Consider the following 23727-nt stretch of genomic DNA (forward strand, 5'->3'; position numbering starts at 1 on the left):
GCCCAACGTGCCTCAGGAAGCCCCTGCCCACGACCCAGGACCCACAAAATGGCGGAGTCCCCCCGCGAGGACCGGAACGTGCGGCAAGGTATTCCCGCGCCCGCAGAACGCCGGGACCCATCTGGATCGCAAACATGCCCGCCTAGCAACCCCTCTACCTCAACCAGTGCCCGGGACCCTGCCAGACGCGACCCCAGATACGTAAACAGCACCCTGGTCCCCGCCAGCGCCCTGGACCCCGCCAGACGCAACCACATACCTTCCACAAGAGCTGACATCTGCCATCGGATCGCAGGATCATCCAGCAGCAGCCACCGACCGAGGAAGCGAGGGAAACGTGGCGGTCTGCAGGTTAGACTGAAGCAACCCGGTTTCAAGACCCCTCTCCCCAGCATACTCCTGGCAAACGACCAAGCGATCGAAAACAAGCTGGATGAACTTAACGCCAGACTTACCTCTCAGAGGGAAGTAAGAGACTGCTGTGTGCTCTGTTTCACAGAGACAGTGCTCACCCCCGCCTATCCGGACTGTGCCATACAACCTGAAGGCTTCTCAATTCACCGGGCGGACCGCACGGCATCATCAGGCAAAGCGAAGGGTGGAGGGGTTTGCCTCCTCATCAACTCCTCCTGGTGCTTGGATGTGGCGACTCTGGCGATCTACTGCTCCCCAGACCTGGAATACCTGACCGTGAAGTGCCGCCCATATTATCTTCCACGTGAGTTCACTTCAGCCATTATCACAGCGGTCGACATCCCACCCCAGGCAGTAGTAAGGAAGGCGCTGGACGAACTATACACAGTAATAAACAACTATGAAACAGAACACCCAGAGGCCTTGTTCATCATGGCCAGAGACTTCAACAAGGCCAACCTCAAGAGTGTACTGCCAAAATTCCACCAGCACATCTCCTGTCCCACCAGGGACGACAACACTCTTGACCACTGCTACTCAAAAATCAAGCGCGCCTACCGTTCCATCCCCCGACCGCACTTTGGGAAATCAGACCATAAGACGGTGCTCCTTCTCCCAGCATACAAGCAGAAACTCAAGCGGGAGAATCCAGCTAAGAAGGTTGTGCAGTGCTGGTCCGAGGAGACAGAAGAGCTCTTACGTGACTGCTTAGAGACAGTGGACTGGTCCATATTTAAGAACTCAGCGACCAACTTAAATGAGTATGCCACCACCGTCACAGACTTCATCAGCAAATGTGTGGACGACTGCGTGCCAAAGAAAGCAGTACGTGCGTTCCCCAACCGGAAACCATGGCTCAATCGCGAGATTGACTCCCTACTGAAGGACAGATCTGAGGCGTTCAAGGCAGACGACCCTGACCTCTACAAGAAATCCAGGTACGACCTCCGCAAAGCCATCCGAGATGCCAAGAGAGAATATCAAACCAAGCTAGAGTCACAGGCAGACTCTCGGCGGTTGTGGCAAGGACTAAACAACATAACGGGCTACAAAGCGAAGCCAAACAGTATCTCTGGCAGCAGCGCACCCCTCCCCGATGAACTCAATGGATTCTATGCTCGGTTCGAGCAGGTAACCAACAATCCGCTGGCAAGTGCCCCAGCAGCCCATAATTCACCCATACCTACCATCACAGCTTCCGAAGTCAGATTGGCCTTCCTGAAAGTGAACCCTCGGAAGGCGACGGGCCCAGACGGGATCCCTGGTCGTGCACTCAGAGCCTGCGCGGACCAGCTGGCAGAGGTATTCGCGGACATCTTTAACCTGTCCCTACTCCACTCCGTGGTCCCCACCTGCTTCAAGAAGACCACCATCATACCGGTACCAAAGAAGAACCAGGCAACGTGCCTCAATGACTACCGACCAGTGGCCCTGACTTCAGTCGTAATGAAGTGCTTCGAGAGGTTGATCATGAAGCGCATCATCTCCATATTCCCAGACCGCCTTGATCCACTTCAATTCGCATACCGCTGCAACAGGTCCACATCAGACACCATTTCCCTGGCCCTACACTCATCCCTAGAGCATCTCGAAAACTAGGACTCCTACATTAGACTCCTATTTATTGACTACAGCTCTGCCTTCAACACCATAATCCCAGCCAAGCTCATATCAAAGCTCCAAAACCTAGGACTTGGCTCCCCACTCTGCAACTGGATCCTCGATTTTCTGACCAACAGGCCACAATCAGTAAGAATGAACAACAACACCTCCTCCACAATAGTCCTCAACACCGGCGCCTCGCAAGGCTGCGTACTTAGCCCCCTACTCTACTCCCTGTACGCACACGACTGCGTGGCAAAACTTGGTTCCAACTCCATCTACAGGTTTGCTGACGATACGACCATAGTGGGCCGGATCTCGAATAACGATGTGTCCGAATACAGGAGGGAGATAGAGAACCTAGTGGAGTGGTGTAGCGACAACAATCTCTCCCTCAATGCCAGCAAAACTAAAGAGCTGGTAATTGACTTCAGGAAGCAAAGTACTGTACATACCTCTGTCAGCATCAACGGGGCCGAGGTGGAGATGGTTAGCAATTTCAAATTCCTAGGGGTGCACATTTCCAAAAATCTGTCCTGGTCCACCCACGTCGACGCTACCACCAAGAAAGCACAACAGCGCCTATACTTCCTCAGGAAACTAAGGAAATTCGGCATGTCCACATTAACCCTTACCAACTTTTACAGATGCACCATAGAAAGCATCCTATCGGGCTGCATCACAGCCTGGTATGGCAACTGCTTGGCCCAGGACCGCAAGAAACTTCAGAGAGTCGTGAACACCGCCCAGTCCATCACACGAACCTGCCTCCCATCCATTGACTCCATCTACACCTCCCGCTGCCTGGGGAAAGCGGGCAGCATAATCAAAGATCCTTCCCACCCGGCTTACTCACTCTTCCAACTTCTTCCATCGGGCAGGAGATACAGAAGTTTGAGAACACGCACGAACAGACTCAAAAACAGCTTCTTCCCCACTGTCACCAGACTCCTAAATGACCCTCTTATGGACTGACCTCATTGACACTACACCCTGTAGTATGCTTCATCCGATGCCAGTGCTTATGTAGTTACATTATATGTATTTTCTTTTATTCCCTTTTCTTCTCATGTACTGAATGATCTGTTGAGCTGCTCGCAGAAAAATACTTTTCACTGTACCTCGGTACACGTGACAATAAACAAATCCAATCCAATCCAATCTAATCCTCAGCATGTAATGTACCTGAGTTAAAAAGGGTTACTGAATTCAATTCTGGTCGCCACACTACCAAAAGGATGTAGAGGCTTTAGAGAGGGGTGCAGAAGAGATTTACCAGGATGTTGCCTGATATGGAGGGCATTAGCCATGAGGAGCGGTTGACTAAACTCGGTTTGTTCTCACTGGAACGACGGAGGTTGAGGGGCGACCTGATAGAGGTCTACAAAATTATGAGGGGCATAGACAGAGTGGATAGTCAGAGACTTTTCCTCAGGGTAGAGGGGTCAATTACTAGGGGGCATAGGTTTAAGGTGCGAGGGGCAAGGTTTAGAGGAGATGTCCGAGGCAACTTTTTTACACAGAGGATAGTGGGTGCCTGGAATTCGCTGCTGGAGGAGGTGGTGGAAGCAGGGACAATAGTGACATTTAAGGGGCATCTTGACAAATACATGAATAGGATGGGAATAGAGGGATACGGACCCAGGAAGTGTAGAAGATTGTAGTTTAGTCGGGCAGCATGGTTGGCAGGGGCTTGGAGGGCCGAAGGACCTGTTCCTGTGCTGTACTTTGCTTTGTTCTTTGTTCTTTGAAAACTGATCGATTTCAGTTTGGATACATTTACCCACCTTTCACTTTACAACTGCTCTGCACATGGTGGTCTTGATGTCATAGATCACTGACATTCAAATCCTCCATGACGACCCTGTGATTTATATAGCTGAGCTTAGTCAGTCAATTACCGTAAATAACAAACATATACAGCACTCTTCTGTTTTCCTTCTGTCAGCCCCTGGATCAAGCCTTTGTTTTTGTCACCCTGCCTGCACTGCATTGCTGGGGGATCTGAACTTGGACGGCTCGGTGCATTTTATCTGGATCAACGGGTTGCGTGGAATTCTAATCAAAACATTTCCAAGTGTCATTTTGGTCGGTTTGGTGGGGTGTCCCGCCGGCTTTATGGATAAGATCCACATTGGTAGTCAACTGCGCTTGGGGCGCGATCGGATTGGCTCTTCATGCCTGATCATCAATCATCAGGGAACATCCCAACTTCTGACCTGGTGATGGGAGGAAAGTCATTGATGAAGCAGCTGAAGGTGTTTTGGCCAAGGACATTACTCTGAGGAACGCCTGCAGTGCTGTCTTGGACTGGGATGATTGAACTCCAACCCGCACAAGCATCTTCCTATGTGCTAGGCATGACTCTAGCCACTCATTCCATGCCTAACGAAACCCACGCTCTGGGGTTAATTTATCTCTCATCTCTCTGTTTTCTAAAAGATTGTAAGCCACCATTGCAAAATTGGAACAAATCTCTTTTTAATTGGAATATAATCTCTAATCTTTCTCACATGCTACTCACAGTGGGATTAAAAGTACTCAATTCTGAATGTAACGAACTATCAATGATGACAGTGCCTGGTCTGTGCTGAGCAGTACTGGTTAATCTTACTCTTGATATGTACATATGTTCATTGGTACTTTTGCAGCTGATTAAATCCATTGTTTGGCATCCCGTCTGAATATCCTGCTCAGAGAATTATTGCTCTTTAGGGCCGGGATTCACCGACCACCCGCCGGCTTGGAGAATCCCCGGGGGGGAGTCGTGAATCCCACCCCGCCGCCCCGATGCCGGCTGCCCTATTTTCTGGTGCCGTTTTTCGGGCGGCAGCGGGATTCCCGCCACGCCGGTCGGGGGTCGTTGGCAGCGGCCCCCCGGCGATTCTCCGGGCCCCGATGGGCCGAGCGGCCGTCCATTATTGGCCGTTATTGAATTACTCACCTCACGCACGGCGGCACCCGGCAGGTGGGTATGTGGGGGCGGACCTTGGGGGGTGGCGCAGGTGGATCTGACCCCGGGGGGGGTGGGGGGGGGGGGAGGGTCCCCACGGTGGCCTAGCTCGCGATCACGACCTATATTGCCCGGGGCCGTCGCGGAGAAGAGAACCCCCGCAAATGCGTGTAAATACGCCGGCTGGTCTGCGCATGTGCGAGACCACGCCGGCGGTTTCGCACATGCACAAACTCGCAGCAGCCCTTCAGCGCCGGCTGGAGTGGTGCCAACCCCTCCACCGTCCACCTAGCCCCTTAGAAAGGTGAGAATTCATCACCTTGGGGGGCCGTTGACGCTGGAGTCGTTTGCGGCGGTTTTTCCGCCGGCGTGGGGACATAGCCCCATTTTCAGAGAATCCCGATCAAGGTCTTTTTCTGTTCCACTCAGTTATCGCAGCTATCGGGTGGGATTCTCTGTTGCCTGGCGCTGTTATCGTAATTGGCGATCGGGCAGATAATCGACTCAGACGCCGAAATCGGGGCGGGCACCAGTTTGACGCCGGCCAGACATGCTCCGCCCCCTCGGAAAAGACGGCATCACGTCACGTGCCGTGCGTCGCTGCAAAGGTGTTGGTGCGTCATTGGCCGGCCCTCCCGCGTTGCTCCGCTCCCAATGGCCCGAGGTCCTGACGGCGCGAGACACATGGGTCTGGATTCTCCAATCGCCGACGTCAAAATCGCTTTCTCTGATTGGCCGGAGAATCCCAGTTTACACGGAATCGGGGTCAGCGCCGTTTTTGCGATGCTCCACCCCCTCAAAAACGGCGTATTCGGGGATTCCACATTTTGGAAACGTCTGCCAAGTGAGCGATTGAAGATGCGGCTCCAGAATCGAGCTGGTCAGTCAGCTAGGGCCCACAAATCACATGACCAGTAACACAGAGTATTTTAGGTGGACAGTCATACTCATTAGTGTTGGGTGGCATAGTGGCGCAGTGGTTATCACTGCTGCCTCACAGCGCCGAGGACCCAGTTCGATCCCGGACCCAGGTAACGGCCCTGTTGGAGTTTGTATATTTCCGTGACTGCCTGGGTCACACCCCCACAACCCAAGAAAAAAGATGCGCAGGATAGCTGGTTTGGTCACGCTAAATTGCCCTTTAACTGGAAAATAATAATTGGGTACTCTAAATTTATTTTAAAAAGTACTTGTTAGTGAGTGATCAACGCATTCTATCCATTATAGTTAATTTACTAGAATAACAACAACATGACAAACAAAAGTTTACAATATCTTTTTTTCTGTCTTGACTTCAAACTCACTTTATAAAATAAAGCACTGTTTTAATGGAATTAACAGCCTCATGACAAACCAAAGATTAAAACAATAAAATATCTCTTCTTTTGATTTTAAACATATTTGTAAATGCTATACATTAATGATATAAAACATTCACCAAAAAAAATGTCTTCTAATGTCTCCCACCACTGCTCGACGATCCTAGTCCGAGAAATAAAAGTACAAATAGAAAGGTGCGAAAACTTATCGAAAATCAGGGCAAGTGTCCAAGTTAGCGCTGTCCCTGGATTTTTCATTCAGCAACTCCCGCACAGCATATGGGGCGAAATTCTCCGTTATCGGCGGAAAGTCCGCCGATCGGCGCAAAAAACAGCGCAAATCCGACTTGCGTCACGTCGGAAAAATGGGTCGATAGTCTCCGGCCCGAAATGGGCTAGCAGCGACGTAATGGGATCCGCGCTTGCGCAGTGGTTCACGCTGTGCAGCGTCATACGCGCTGCACGGCGTGACGGCTCATGAGGCCGCGCTGCTCCCCCCCACCCGACCGGAACACCCGACCGGAACACCCGACTGGATGGCTGGCCGTCGCTCAGCCCCGAGGTTCGAGTCACGCGATGTGGAGGCGCTCCTCGACGCGGTGGAGCAGAGGAGGGACGCCCTGTATCCCGGGCACGGCCGCAGAGTTGCCCCACGCCACAGCCGGCGTCTGTGGAGGGAAGTGGCAGAGGCCGTCACCGCTGTGGCCCTGACACCACGGACAGGCACCCAGTGCCACAAGAAGGTGAACGACCTCGTCAGAGCAGGCAGGGTGAGCCTCCCCATATTCCCCCCCCATATCCCCCCCTCCCCCATATCCCCCCTACCCATATCCCCCCTCCACCATATCCCCCCTCCCCCATATCCCCCCTCCCCCATATCCCCCCTCCCCCATATCCCCCCTCCCCCATATCCCCCTCCCCCATATCCCCCATATCCCCCATATCCCCCCTCCCACATATCACCCCCTCCCCATATCCCCCCTCCCCATATCCCCCATATCCCCCCTCCCCCATATCCCCCCCATATCCCCCCTCCCCCATACCCCCCCTCCCCCATATCCACCATATCCCCCCCTCCCCCATATCCCCCTCCCCATATCCCCCATATCCCCCCTCCCCCATATCCCCCATATCCCCCCTCCCCCATATCTCCCCTCCCCCATATCCCCCTCCCCATATCCCCCATATCCCCCCTCCCCCATATCCCCGCCTCCCCATATCCCCCATATCCCCCCTCCGCCATATCCCCCTCCCCCATATCCCCCTCCCCCATATACCCCCTCCCCATATACCCCCTCCCCCATATCCCCCCTCCCCCATATCCCCCTCCCCCATATCCCCCATATCCCCCCTCCCCCATATCCCCTCTCCCATATCCCCCTCCCCCATATCCCCCCTCCCCATATCCCCCCTCCCCCATATCCCCCATATCCCCCCTCCCCCATATCCCCCTCCCCCATATCCCCCCTCCCCCATATCCCCCATATCCCCCTCCCCATATCCCCCCTCCCCAATATCCCCCATATCCCCCCTCGCCTATGCACGCCTAGAGCACCAGGACCAGCCCGAGGAGCACTCTGCATGGTCGGAGCCTGCCCCAGAACAGCAGGGGACAGCCGGTGAGGCTCATGTGCCAGCCGTCCAACAGGCTAAGGAGGACTTGCAAAGGAGGTGCTGCATCAGGCTACTTTTATCCCGTCACTGCCTGTCCTTCATGGAGCTGCCCGACTGCATGTGTCACCACCAACTTCAGCTCACCAGGGAAAGCGATCGCCACCTCATTCGAGAGCTCGAGCAGGGACCGGTGTGGGATTTCACAAGCATCTGCACAAAGATGCATCTGCACTGTCACAAATGCCATCTGTGTCCGGTATCTAAATACATGACCTTCAACCTAGACCAGGCCACCAGCAAGCCCGTGTTGCAGGACATTCCTCCATCACTGTGTGCCCCAGGTCCAGGGGGCAATGGATGGCCCAAATGTCACCCTCCGAGCACCGGCTCTTCATTATAAGGAAGGGGTTCCACTCCATGAATGTGCAGTTGGTTCTGATCACCAGCTGCACATCATGCACGTCTGCTCCAGATATCCAGGCAGCGCTCACGATACTTACATCCTGGCACACTCGTTGGTTCCTGGCACCTTCGAGGTGTACCTTCAAGTAAAGAATTAGCTAGTGGGCAAAAAGGGTTACCCACTGAGGTCATGGCTGAGGAAACCAGTGCAGAGCCTCCTGATTGAGTCGGAGAACCATTATAACGACACTTACGCAGTAAGCCAGAGCATCATCAAATGGTGCATCGGCATCTGCATATCCCCCATATCCCTCCCTCCGCCATATCCCCCCTCCCCCATATCCCCCCTCCCCCATATCCCCCCTCCCCCATATCCCCCCTCCCCATATACCCCCTCCCCCATATCCCCCCTCCCCATATCCCCCTCCCCCATATCCCCCCTCCCCCATATCCCCCTCCCCCATATTCCCCATATCCCCCCTCCCCCATATCCCCCTCCCCCATATCCCCTCTCCCATATCCCCCTCCCCCATATCCCCCCTCCCCATATCCCCCCTCCCCCATATCCCCCATATCCCCCCTCCCCCATATCAACCTCCCCCATATCCCCCCTCCCCCATATCCCCCATATCCCCCTCCCCATATCCCCCCTCCCCAATATCCCCCCTCCCCCATATCCCCCATATCCCCCCTCGCCTATGCACGCCTAGAGCACCAGGACCAGCCCGAGGAGCACTCTGCATGGTCGGAGCCTGCCCCAGAACAGCAGGGGACAGCCGGTGAGGCTCATGTGCCAGCCGTCCAACAGGCTAAGGAGGACTTGCAAAGGAGGTGCTGCATCAGGCTACTTTTATCCCGTCACTGTCTGTCCTTCATGGAGCTGCCCGACTGCATGTGTCACCACCAACTTCAGCTCACCAGGGAAAGCGATCGCCACCTCATTCGAGAGCTCGAGCAGGGACCGGTGTGGGATTTCACAAGCATCTGCACAAAGATGCATCTGCACTGTCACAAATGCCATCTGTGTCCGGTATCTAAATACATGACCTTCAACCTAGACCAGGCCACCAGCAAGCCCGTGTTGCAGGACATTCCTCCATCACCGTGTGCCCCAGGTCCAGGGGGCAATGGATGGCCCAAATGTCACCCTCCGAGCACCGGCTCTTCATTATAAGGAAGGGGTTCCACTCCATGAATGTGCAGTTGGTTCTGATCACCAGCTGCACATCATGCACGTCTGCTCCAGATATCCAGGCAGCGCTCACGATACTTACATCCTGGCACACTCGTTGGTTCCTGGCACCTTCGAGGTGTACCTTCAAGTAAAGAATTAGCTAGTGGGCAAAAAGGGTTACCCACTGAGGTCATGGCTGAGGAAACCAGTGCAGAGCCTCCTGATTGAGTCGGAGAACCATTATAACGACACTTACGCAGTAAGCCAGAGCATCATCAAATGGCGCATCGGCATCTGCATATCCCCCATATCCCTCCCTCCCCCATATCCCCCCTCCCCCATATCCCCCCTATCCCCCCCTCCCCCATATCCCCCATATCCCCCCTCCCCCATATCCCCCATATCCCCAAGTGAATCCAGCCCTAACCTTAACCTCTGCAATGCACGCGCAACCGATGGCGTGCATTCATATACCTGCCAAACACTGTTGCCTTTTACCCCTGCCCCCCCCCCCCCCCCCCCCACAGGAGAAGCGCGCACACAACAATAGGGAGCATGTGAGGACTGGAGGAGGGCCCGCTGATGAGAGGCCACTGACCGTACACGAGGAAAGGGCCCTGGAACTGGCTGGCGGACCTGAGGACCGGGAGGTTGCCGATGCAGAGGTCGGGGGCGTACTAGCGAGTGAGCCACCGACAGCCCGTCCCCATATCCCCCCTCCCCTATAGCCCCCTCCCCCGCATCACCTGATCACTGCCTGATGTCTAACCATGCATGCTTCATTGTGTATCGCAGGACGAAACGTCCAGGCACCCATCCCCGCAGATGCAGACCGCCCGCAGGATGCCCCTCGGAGACCACAGGAGACGGAGAGACCCGCACCCTCCAGCATGCGACGCCCGCAGGATGCCCCTCGGAGACCACAGGAGACGGAGAGACCCGCACCCTCCAGCATGCGACGCCCGCAGGATGCCCCTCGGAGACCACAGGAGACGGAGAGACCCGCACCCTCCAGCATGCGACGCCCGCAGGATGCCCCTCGGAGACCACAGGAGACGGAGAGACCCGCACCCTCCAGCATGCGACTCCCGCAGGATGCCCCTCGGAGACCAGGGGAGACGGAGAGACCCGGACCCTCCAGCATGCGACGCCCGCAGGATGTCCCTCGGAGACCACGGGAGACGGAGAGACCCGGACCCTCCAGCATGCGACGCCCGCAGGATGCCCTTCGGAGACCACGGGAGACGGAGCGACCCGGACCCTCCAGGATGCGACGCCCGCAGGATGCCCCTCGCACACCACGGGAGACGGAGAGACCTGGAGCAACAGGGAGACGACACCCCCGTCACGTGCGGGAGCGACCACCCAGCGACGAGGGGGGCAGCCACAGGCCCCCGTCACATCCGAGCCAGGACACCACTACCCCGGACACCACTACCCAGGACACCACTACCCAGGGCACCACTACCCAGGACACCACTACCCAGGACACCACTACCCAGGACACCCCTACCCGGGACAGCACTACCCAGGAAGACGAAATACCGGACAGTGACTCAGAGTGGATGGGTGGAGACGAACCCCCACCCCAAAGTGCCATGGACTCAGAGTGGGACGAAGAGCACGACACAACGCCACTGCTGTCACCAACACCCTCCACCATCGCAGAAACACTCACCACGGTTGGGCACTTTAGTGATGAGACGTCTGGTACACTCACTGGTGCGCACAACACAGCCGTCCCGGTACAGCAGGTGGAGGTAGGAGCAGCAGAGGGACCAGGCGGTCGGAGGGTAGCCCAGCCCAAGCGAACATCTGCCGCCCAGATGGACCCCGGGTTCCTGCAGTTACCACACCCACACATAGATCTGATGCAACCACCGACCCGGAGACGAGAGAAGAGGGTGACGGGCGGCTTGCGGCAGCTGCGGTTGCAGGTGGAGGAGTCCACCCACGTCCAGGAGCTGGGAGTGGTCCCGGTCATGCGTGCCACCCAGGCTGACACCGCACGGGTGGCCTCCGCGGTGGAGGCAATGGGTGCGACGGTGTCAGACATGGGGAGCGGTTTGCGAGGCCTGGGGCGTTCCGTGCAGGCGGCGTCTGTGGCCCAGGAAATGGCTGCCCTCTCACAGGAGGCCATGAGCCAGTGCCAGCGCCAGATGGCAGAGGCGCTCAACGCCATAGCCCAGTCTCAGCAGGCCATGGCCCAGTCTCTGCAGGCCATCGCTGAGGGCATCGATGCCAGTGGCCATGTGCGAGCTGGCGTCGCACTGTCACAGACAGGGTTTGCCAACCCCCTGGGCTCCATGGCTGCAAACCTGCAGACCCCTGTCGATACCAGCACGGGCCTCCAGGACTGGCAGCGCCAGATGTCGGGGGGGCGTCGGATGGCCAGTCCGTTCGCATCCCTCACCCATGTAGAGGCCTGGGGGCCATCGGGCACCCCGAGGGAGGAGGAGGTGGTGTGGTCCGTCCCGGCTCCCTCTGTAGGGGAGGTCCCGGTACACCGCGACACCTCGGACTCCCCCCCTTCCGTCCCAGGTGCATCGGGTGGGCAACGGGCAGGACAGGCTGGCAGCTTGCCATCCCAGTCGCCCGGGCCGCAGCCTGGCCCATCTCGGCCAGGACGCCCCAGGAAACGGCCGCCAAAGGGATCCAGTGTCAGAGGGCAGGAATCACAGGAGTCCACCTCCAGTTCTGCTGTACCGTCTGGGAAACCACGTAGACGTAGTCAAAGGGCCCGTAAGGCCAAACAATTAGACACTGAGTAAGTTGGCACGGGTGCAGGGCACAGATGAGTTTTAGGGGCTAGGGCACGTGCATGAACTCCTTTGGTTATTAAAGGCAATGTTACACCTACCGAAGCTGCCTTTGTGCTCTGTCCAAAGTGTGCGGGGGTGTCATGTACGTTGAGCGCAAGTGTGTGTGTGAGGGGTGGTCTTACCTCAGCCCCAGGTGAGTCTGCCCCCGTCCCCCTGGGCCGCCATCAACATCCTCCGGGCAGAGGACGGGACCGTGCGCTGCAGTGTCACAGCCGCATGCAGGGATGGTCCGGGTGGATGGTGGTACTGTGGCCATGGGTCAGACATGGTCCAATGATATAGATCCAGGAGCTCATCGCAGGGCGGGTTGTCATCATCCTCCATGGCCTGCGATAGACACGCGTCCACCCGCAACTGTGTGAGCCCGGCCCGTTGTGCCGCAGGTGGATCGGCAATGGGGGGGGGGGGTGGTGGTGTGCATGCGGGAGGGGTGGGTGGGGTTGGGGATGGGGGTGAGGGCGCTGGGTGGGTGGATGGGTGGGGGGTGCGGGTGGTCGGCTGTTGCCATGGTGTGCGGTCTGTGGCCATACTACCCGATTCTTACGCCCATCAAGTCAGTGAAGCGGGCGTCTATCAGTCTGTCCCGTGCCCGCTGGGCCAGCCGGTAACGGTGGACAGCCACCCGCCTGTATCTACCCCGTCTGCCCTGACCATTGCCCCCATCCCCCTCATCTGGGGAGGACTGGGCCTCTTCCTGCTGCTCCTCCACTCCGCCCTCTTCTGCCGGCGGCACATCGCCCCTCTGCTGGGCTATGTTGTGCAGGACGCAGCACACCACAATGATGCGGCCGACCCTATCTGACCGATACTGGAGGGCGCCCCCAGAGAGGTCCAGGCACCTGAAACGCATCTTCAGCACGCCAAAGCACCTCTCGATCACTCCCCTTGTCGCTACATGGGCATCATTGTAGCGGTTCTCCGCCTCATTGCGTGGCCTCCGTATAGGCGTCATCAGCCACGATCGCAATGGGTAGCCCCTGTCGCCCAGCAACCAGCCCCTCAGCCGGGGATGGCGTCCCTCGTACATGCCGGGGATGGATGACCGCGACAACACGAATGAGTCATGTACACTGCCTGGGTGACGGGCGCAGACGTGCAGGATCATCATGCGGTGGTCGCAGACCACCTGTACGTTCATCGAATAGGTCCCCTTCCTATTAGTGAACACGGCCCTGTTATCTGCAGGCGGCCGCACGGCGACGTGCATCCCATCGATCGCTCCCTGGACCATGGGGAACCCGGCCACGGCAGAGGAGCCCACGGCCCGAGCATCTTGGCTGGCCCGGTCCACGGGGAAGCGGAAGTAGCGGTGCGCCATGGCATATAGGGCATCTGTCACTGCCCGGATGCACCGGTGCACCGATGTCTGCGATATGCCGGACAGGTCCCCACTCGGTGCCTGGAATGACCTTGTTGCATAAAAGTTCAGGCCCACCGTAACCTTGACGGACACGGGGAGAGGGTGTCCCCCGCCAGTGCCACGCGGTGACAGGTGTGCCAGCAGGTGGCAGATGTGTGCCACGGTTTCCCGGCTCATCCAGAGTCTCCTCCTGCATTCCCGGTCCGTGAGGTCCTGGTATGACTGCCGGGGCCGGTACACACGGGGCGCCCTCGGGTGCCTCCGTTGCCGTGGGGCCACGACGTCCTCCTCCCCCTCCTCGTCCTGTCGGTCAGGTGTCCCTCCAGCCTGGGCGGCTGCCGGTGCCCCTCTGCGGCAGCCTGCACCGCCTCTCTGGCACGCTCCTCCTCCTCCTCCTCCTCCTCCTCCTCCTCACCCAGGGCAACATAGACATGAGCGGCTGCCACCACGGCGGCCAACATCGCTGGATGATCTGAAAACATGACGGCCTGGTGGGGGGGAGGGGAACGACGACATGTCATCATTGCCCATATCCCCTCCTCCCCCCAGCCAGGTGGCATGGACCGCATAGGTCCAACTGTTGGAGGCTGGCACCTGGCCAGGTGGACCAACTCACTTGCCCTCCCATCCCGCTCCTCGGCACGGACCCCCCCCCCAACCTCCACCCCAGCACGGACCCCCCCCCAACCTCCACACCGGCACGGACCCCCCCCCAAACTCCACCCCAGCACGGACCCCCCCCAAACCTCCACCCCGGCACGGACCCCCCCCCCCCCCCAACCTCCACCCCAGCACGGACTCCCCCCCAACCTCCACCCCAGCGCGGACCACCCCCCCAACCCCCAACCTCCACCCCGGCACGGCACGCACCTCCCCCCAACCTCCACCCCAGCACGGACCCCCCCCCCAACCTCCACCCCGGCACGGACCCCCCCCCCCAACCTCCACCCCGGCACGGACTCCCCCCCAACCTCCACCCCAGCACGGACCACCCCCCCAACCCCCAACCTCCACCCCGGCACGGCACGCACCTCCCCCCAACCTCCACCCCAGCACGGACCCCCCCCCCAACCTCCACCCCGGCACGGACCCCCCACCCCAACCTCCACCCCGGCACGGCACGGACCCCCCCCAACCTCCACCCCGGCACGGACACCCCCCAACCTCCACTCCAGCACGGACCCCCCCCCAACCTCCACCCCAGCACGGACCCCCCCCAACCCCGAACCTCCACCCCGGCACGGCACGGAAACCCCCCAACCTCCACCCCGGCACGGCACGGACCCCCCCCCCCAACCTCCACCCCGGCACGGACACCCCCCAACCTCCACCCCAGCACGGACCCCCCCTACCTCCACCCCGGCACGGACCCCCCCCCAACCTCCACCCCAGCACGGACCCCCCCCCAACCCCGAACCTCCACCCCGGCACGGCACGGAAACCCCCCAACCTCCACCCCGGCACGGCACGGACCCCCCCCCCCCCAACCTCCACCCCGGCACGGACACCCCCCAACCTCCACCCCAGCACGGACCCCCCCTACCTCCACCCCGGCACGGACCCCCCCCCAACCTCCACCCCAGCACGGACCCCCCCCAACCTCCACACCAGCACGGACCCGCCCCCAACCCCCAACCTCCACCCCGGCACGGCACGGACCCCCCCAACCTCCGCCCCGGCACGGACCCCCCCCAACCTCCACCCCAGCACGGACCCCCCCCAACCTCCACACCAGCACGGACCACCCCCCAACCCCCAACCTCCACCCCGGCACGGACCCCCCCCAACCTCCACCCCGGCACGGACCCCCCCCCAACCTCCACCCCAGCACGGACCCCCCCCAACCTCCACCCCGGCACGGACCCCCCCCCCCCCCCAACCTCCACCCCGGCACGGACCCCCCCCCAACCTCCACCCCGGCACGGACCCCCCCCCCCCCCAACCTCCACCGAGGCACGGACCCCCTCCCGGCACTCCCCCGGAGCCCAGCCTACTCTAACCACCCCCCCCCCCCCCGCCGCACACACACAACCCGAATAGGTCCCCTTCCTATTAGTGAACACGGCCCTGTTATCTGCAGGTGGCCACACGGCGACGTGCATCCCATCGATCGCTCCCTGGACCATGGGGAACCCGGCCACGGCAGAGAAGCCCACGGCCCGAGCATCTTGGCTGGCCCGGTCCACGGGGAAGCGGAATTAGCGGTGCGCCATGGGATATAGGGCATCTGTCACTGCCCGGATGCACCGGTGCACCGATGTCTGCGATATGCCGGACAGGTCCCCACTCGGTGCCTGGAATGACCTCGTTGCATAAAGGTTCAGGGCCACCGTAACCTTGACGGACACGGGGAGAGGGTGTCCCCCACCAGTGCCACGCGGTGACAGGTGTGCCAGCAGGTGGCAGATGTGTGCCACGGTTTCCTGGCTCATCCAGAGTCTCCTCCTGCATTCCCGGTCTGTGAGGTCCTGGTATGACTGCCGGGGCCGGTACACACGGGGCGCCCTCGGGTGCCTCCGTTGCCGTGGGGCCTCGACGTCCTCCTCCCCCTCCTCGTCCTGTCGGTCAGGTGTCCCTCAAGCCTGGGCGGCTGCCGGTGCCCCTCTGCGGCAGCCTGCACCGCCTCTCTGGCACGCTCCTCCTCCTCCTCCTCCTCCTCCTCCTCCTCCTCATCCAGGGCAACATAGACATGAGCGGCTGCCACCACGGCGGCCAACATCGCTGGACGATCTGAAAACATGACTGCCTGGTGGGGGGGAGGGGAACGACGACATGTCATCATTGCCCATATCCCCTCCTCCCCCCAGCCAGGTGGCATGGACCGCATAGGTCCAACTGTTGGAGGCTGGCACCTGGCCAGGTGGACCAACTCACTTGCCCTCCCATCCCCCTCCTCGGCACGGACCCCCCCCCAACCTCCACCCCAGCACAGACCCCCCCCAACCTCCACACCGGCACGGACCCCCCCCCAACCTCCACCCCAGCACGGACCCCCCCCCCAACCTCCACCCCGGCACGGACCCCCCCCCCAACCTCCACCCCAGCACGGACTCCACCCCAGCACGGACCACCCCCCCAACCCCCAACCTCCACCCCGGCACGGCACGGACCTCCCCCCAACCTCCACCCCAGCATGGACACCCCCCCCCCAACCTCCACCCCGGCACGGACCCCCCCCCCCAACCTCCACCCCGGCACGGCACGGACCCCCCCAACCTCCACCCCGGCACGGACACCCCCCAACCTCCACTCCAGCATGGACCCCCCCCAACCTCCACCCCAGCACGGACCCCCCCCCCAACCTCCACCCCAGCACGGACCCCCCCCCCAACCTCCACCCCAGCACGGGCCCACCCCAACCTCCACCCCGTACCGGACCCCCCCCCCCCCAACCTCCACCCCAGCACGGACCCCCCCCCCAACCCCGAACCTCCACCCCGGCACGGCACGGAACCCCCCCAACCTCCACCCCGGCACGGCACGGACCCCCCCCCAACCTCCACCCCGGCACGGACCCCCCCCAACCTCCACCCCAGCACGGACCCCCCCCAACCTCCACCCCGGCACGGACCCCCCCCAACCTCCACCCCGGCACGGATCCCCCCCCAACCTCCACCCCAGCACGGACCCCCCCCCAACCTCCACCCCGGCACGGAACCCCCCCCCCAACCTCCACCCCAGCACGGACCCCCCCCAACCTCCACCCCAGCACGGACCCCCCCCCAACCCCCAACCTCCACCCCGGCACGGCACGGACCCCCCCCAACCTCCACCCCAGCACGGACCCCCCCCCAACCTCCGCCCCGGCACGGACCCCCCCCCCAACCTCCACCCCAGCACGGACCCCCCCCAACCTCCACACCAGCACGGACCACCCCCCAACCCCCAACCTCCACCCCGGCACGGACCCCCCCCCAACCTCCACCCCGGCACGGACCCCCCCCAACCTCCACCCCAGCACGGACCCCCCCAACCTCCACCCCGGCACGGACCCCCCCCCCAACCTCCACCCCAGCACGGACCCCCCCCCCCCACAACCTCCACCCCGGCACGGACCCCCTCTCGGCACTCCCCCGGAGCCTAGCCTACTCTAACCATCCCCCCTCCCGCCGCACACACACACACACAACCCGAGACACACCTCTCCTCACGCATTCAGACTGCGGCCACGCCATTGCCTGCCCAGAGCCAACCCCCCAGGCCCTCACTCACCTCCACGCTGGTCGGCGTGAGCCTGGAGCACCGGGTCACGCCGATGAAAAGGAGGTTTAATTTACGTCGACGTGAACGGTCATCACGTCGACGGGACTTCGGCCCATCTGGAAGGGAGAATATCGGCAGGCCGAAAATCGGCTGCCTTGCGCAGACCCGTGACATTCTCCGCGGCAGCGGCGACATTAACGCCCCGCCGACTTTTCTCCCTTCGGAGACTTCGGCAACCGGCGGGGGCGGGATTCACGGCGGCCAACGGCCATTCTCCGACCCTCTGGGGGGTCGGAGAATGACGCCCATGATTTGAAACTTGTAAAAAAAAGCCAGCCTGGGATTACGGGCCATGGGCCTGTATTCACAAAGTGTTCTTGCCATATGCTACAAATAGGCCACAGAGGGAAGAAAACGTGATTTGAGGTGACTCAATGGCTGGTAACCGTAAGGAAATAATTGGCTATCTGATAGGGAAGGAAGCAGTTAATCAGTGGGCAGAGTAGAATTTGTTCAAACGTTTGTCTGTGAAAACCTACCAAAGACGCTTCTGTGTTTCCCTGATCAGAGGGCTTTTTCTTGGTTTTGCATACACTAGGAAATAATCTTTGCCAAGCAAAATCATTCAGGAAACCACCAAAGTGCTCTGAGATACGCTTGCCAATCTCCATAGCACTTCACATTGCAACCAGTCAAAACAATGACAGCTTTGCTTTAAATGTTTATGATATACTTTTTCCTAGCTGCTTGTGCCTGTTAATACCGGTGTTTGGCTGAGTTCAAATATCTGCTGGGTCTCAGTTGTTATGATTGTAAAGAATATCCCAGTGGGGAACCTTGCAATCTTTTCCCCGACCAGTATACAGCCAGCTGTATGTTTTGCAGATTGGTTAGTCACTCACTTGGCTCTGCCAAATTCCCAGGCCACAGGCAGCTTCTCTGATTTGTCAAATTTTCCATGCCTCCCTCCTCTGTGTAATTTTGCTCTGGACCCTTCCAAGAACATAAGAACTAGGAGCAGGAGTAGGCTATCTGGCCTCTCGAGCCTCTCCGCCATTCAAGAAGATCATGGTTGATCTTTTTGTGCACTCAGCTCCACTTACCCACCCGCTCACCATAACCTTTAATTCCTTTCCTGTTTAAAAATCGATCTATCTTTGCCTTAAAAATATTCAATGAGGTAGCCTCAACTGCTTCACTGGGCAGGGAATTCCACAGATTCACAACCCTTTGGGTGAAGAAATTCCTCCTCAACTCAGTCCTAAATCTACTCCCACTTATTTTGAGGTTATGCCTCCTAATTCTAGTTTCACCTGCCAGTGGAAAAAACCTTCCTGCTTCTATCTTATCTATTCCCTTCATAACTTTATATATTTTTATAAGATCCCCCCTCATTTTTCTAAATTCCAATGAGCATAGTCCCAGTCTACTCAGTCGCTCCTTAGAAGCCAATCCTCTCAACTCCGGAATCAACCGAGTGAATCTCCTCTGCACCCCCTCCAGTGCCAGTACATCCTTTCTCAAGTAAGGAGACCAAAACTGTACATAGTTCTCCAGGTGTGGCCTTACCAGCACCCTATACAGCTGCAACATAACCTCCGTTTTTAATCTCCAGCCCTCCAGCAATGAAGGACAAAATTTCATTTGCCTTCTTAATTACCTGCTGCACCTGCAAACAAGCTTTTTGCGATTCATGCACAAGGAGACCCAAGTCTCCCATGCAATTTTTTAACCATGTAAATAATAGTCTATTTTGCTGCGATTCCTACCAAAACGGATGAAATCACATTTACCAACATTGTACTCCATCTGCCAGACCCCTCCTCACTTACCTAATCCTGAACATCTTTAGACTGTGGGGTAAAACCGGACCACCCAAAGAAAACTCACGCAGACACAGGAAGAATGTGCAAATTCCAATCAGACAGTCACCCAGATATTGGGTGTCCCCAATTGAATCCGTGCCCTGGCACTGTGAGGCAGCAGTGCTAATCAGTCAGGTTCCAAAGCTGGTTAATTGTCCAGCACTGGTTGTAACCCACAGGAAGTACTTCACACAGGAATCCAACATCCTCCTCCCTTCCACCCTAAGGCTGTCTTCTTCACTATTGCTCAATGATCTACTTACCTAGTCTAAGGGCACCCTCCCTAGGCCCACTCCCCGCCCCGTCGCCCTAACTCCATAATCCCAGCTAACCTGCACATCTTTGGACTGTCGGAGGAAACCAGAGCACCCAGAGAAAACCGACACAGACACGGAGAGAACATGCAAATGACACACGGTGACCCAAGGCCAGAATCAAACACGAGTTCCTGGTGCTGAGAGGCAGCAGTGCTAACCACTGTGCCACCGTGTGCAAAAAGAGTGTTCATGATTTAACTCCTCTGTGTCCGTGAAGAGTGTCCATGATTTAATTCCCTTATTTCCACTTTCTTTTATTTTGCCATTATTATTTTTGATCCATGGATGATGAATCGACATGTATCGTTAAGCCAAGTCGGATTAATGGACATGTATCTTTAAGTCAAGCAGCAGAATTCAGAATTTACAAGCAAGAATACTAGTTCCTGCTGGTTTGAGGAGGAAGTTTCAGACTTGTCAGCACCAGATGAAGAGATGAGCTGGGACTCAGTTTGATTGATTAGCTGGTGCCAGTAAATGGGCCCAAAAGGTTGTACTCTGCCCAGTAATGGGTGGTGGTTGGATCCTATCCCAATGGAATGCTTTTCAGAGTCCCACCAAGTTTCAGTTTGACTCTGGCAGCTTAGGGCGAAGATGCTACTCTCTTCCCTTCATGCTTCTCTCTCACCTACTCAAATTTATGTCTCAGAGTTCCAATTGGAGTAGTAAGGCAAATAAAACTGTCGGAAAACGTTCGGGAGTAGATTCTCCATTGCCCAACGCCAGAATCGGGAATCCCGGTGGAAGCAAAGAATGGTGCATGGGCCTAAAAACATGTTTGGTGCTGGGGTTTGGTGCTGGTACCAGACCCATTGCAATCCTCCGCTTCACCACCACCAGTCTTAGCGACCTTCCCTCCCCACGCAGGGGGGCACCATGCAAAACTGCAATTTGCATAGATTTAGATTCAGGCGCCCGAATCCCCACCCCTCCATGCCTCTCAGCTACGACTCACATGGTTGAGATTTTGTGCAAGTATTTACAAGCGGAGATAAGGTGCTACGACCATTGAGTGGGAGCAAGGTGGTTAATGAACTATTTAAACTAGTCAGGCTTGTTGGGGGATGTATGCTTGGAAATCAGAGTAGCAGGGAATGATTTTGTGACAAGTGTGTGAACTCGCGTTGACCGCCTCAGGACCGGGAATCCTGGGTTGAAACCTCTAGTGCTGCTATTCATTCATTTAAACCTACTCCATCGTCCCATCCCAAAGCTGCAACTTACCAGCGCCTGGCTTTTCAGACTGCTGACTGTTCACAGGAGCCTGTAAATGCTTTGAGGGCCACTGATCAAGTGGCAACTCGTCCATCCTCACATCCCAGCAGTATAATTAAGGGGATGGGTGTGGCCTTGCTCAATGGCTGTCCCACAAGGTGATGGTAATCCTCACTGAGTCCTTTTGAAGCGCTGTTCCACAGCAGAGGTAGTAAGGGATCAGCAGAGCTCACCCCACACAATGGACGCATGCACTGGTACCACTGAGACCCTCCCTGGCACACAACTCCCCTCAGTGTAACAACCATCACCAGTGACACTATCAGCTAGCCCACCGCGCCCTGATCTCATCCATCCCAACCCCGGCCAGGAAACCTGACCAACTCCCTGTCACAACCTGTGTTGGAAACTGCAGCTAAGCTACCAGCAAGCTCACACATCCCTCGCTCAGCCGCACCTGTAGGAATTACCCGCACACAAGCCTCATTGCATGGAGAAGATTGGATGCACAGCATGAATGCCTCCACCTCACAACCAGATACCGCCCTTCTGGCAGGAGAGCACTAGGCTTATCCAGTGAGGAGACCCGCAGTAGACACCACTGGTAGAAGCACGACTGGAGCACAGAGCCTCTCACTAACACCTGCTGTAGCAGCCATCAATACCACAATTGGCAGCGACTGGTGATGAGGATAGAGGCTTCGAACATCAAGGTTGAGTGCCAGCCTCCATTGGGGACAGGGAGACAGTGTGGACTACCTCATCTCGAAGGGAACGGAGGAGAGGGGGCACAGGTTGAAGGTGGCATAGCAGGATAACTCAGGGTGACCATATACCCTGGTGGCATTGGATGGTCAAGGGAATCCTGACGTTGCTGACTTTCTCTGTCTTTCTCTCTCCTCTCCCCACAGAGACATGCACTTTGGACTACAACCAGCTATGCTAGCTGTCTAGCTAGCCACTGCAGATGCTGTAGATGCACGGAGGCTAGAGCACCAGGACCAGCCCGAGGAGCACTCTGCATGGTCGGAGCCTGCCCCAGAACAGCAGGGGACAGCCGGTGAGGCTCATGTGCCAGCCGTCCAACAGGCTAAGGAGGACTTGCAAAGGAGGTGCCGCATCAGGCTACTTTTATCCCGTCACTGCCTGTCCTTCAAGGAGCTGCCCGACTGCATGTGTCACCACCAACTTCAGCTCACCAGGGAAAGCGATCGCCACCTCATTCGAGAGCTCGAGCAGGGACCGGTGTGGGATTTCACAAGCATCTGCACAAAGATGCATCTGCACTGTCACAAATGCCATCTGTGTCCGGTATCTAAATACATGACCTTCAACCTAGACCAGGCCACCAGCAAGCCCGTGTTGCAGGACATTCCTCCATCACCGTGTGCCCCAGGTCCAGGGGGCAATGGATGGCCCAAATGTCACCCTCCGAGCACCGGCTCTTCATTATAAGGAAGGGATTCCACTCCATGAATGTGCAGTTGGTTCTGATCACCAGCTGCACATCATGCACGTCTGCTCCAGATATCCAGGCAGCGCTCACGATACTTACATCCTGGCACACTCGTTGGTTCCTGGCACCTTCGAGGTGTACCTTCAAGTAAAGAATTAGCTAGTGGGCAAAAAGGGTTACCCACTGAGGTCATGGCTGAGGAAACCAATGCAGAGCCTCCTGATTGAGTCGGAGAACCATTATAACGACACTTACGCAGTAAGCCAGAGCATCATCAAATGGTGCATCGGCATCTGCAAGACGTGCTTCCAATGCCTGGATCAAACAGTTCACTCTGTGAGTGTGTCCCTCAGTGTCTTAGCCATGTCCCCCTGTGTCTGGCCATGTTCCCTCAGCCTCTGGCCAATGCTCCTGAAGCACTCAGACATGACCCTTTGTGACTGGGCCAAGCTCTGGAATGCCGCAGCAATGTCCGATTGTGCCTGGACCATCCTGTCCTGCACCTCAACCACGGACAACACAATCTGTCCTAAACCTTGAATGTCCTAAAAAGAGGCGCTGATGTCTTGTCCCAGACTTACACCGTGGACACCAAGCTTTCAGCGTTGGCCTGAATGCCATGCATTGTCAGCAACATCTCCTGCGCCGGAAGGCAGGTGGATATCTCCAGCTTACCTTGCAGGCACTGGAATATGGCTGACACCCCTCATGTAGATTTCAACTTTGAGTCTGCATCTGCATAGGTGCTGGGATCATCTTTTCCAGAAACCTAACACCTGTCCTGACTACGATTGTTTCTTGTGCTTCGGCAGCCATCCAACCATCCACTCCCTCAAGAGTCCCTGCCTCCACCTGCAGCATGTGCATGTGGTGCTCACCAAAGAGTGACCCAGGAGTCTGATCGCTAACATTACCCACTGAGGTGATAGCCTCTGTGATGGTGGATGGGGCAGGTGACAACATTGCTGAGATGTTGGTGTCTTACTTGGAGTTGTATTCCGGGGTGTCTTG

The sequence above is a fragment of the Scyliorhinus torazame genome, chromosome 8 (genome assembly GCF_047496885.1).
Source record: "Scyliorhinus torazame isolate Kashiwa2021f chromosome 8, sScyTor2.1, whole genome shotgun sequence".
NCBI classification, from domain to species: domain Eukaryota; kingdom Metazoa; phylum Chordata; class Chondrichthyes; order Carcharhiniformes; family Scyliorhinidae; genus Scyliorhinus; species Scyliorhinus torazame.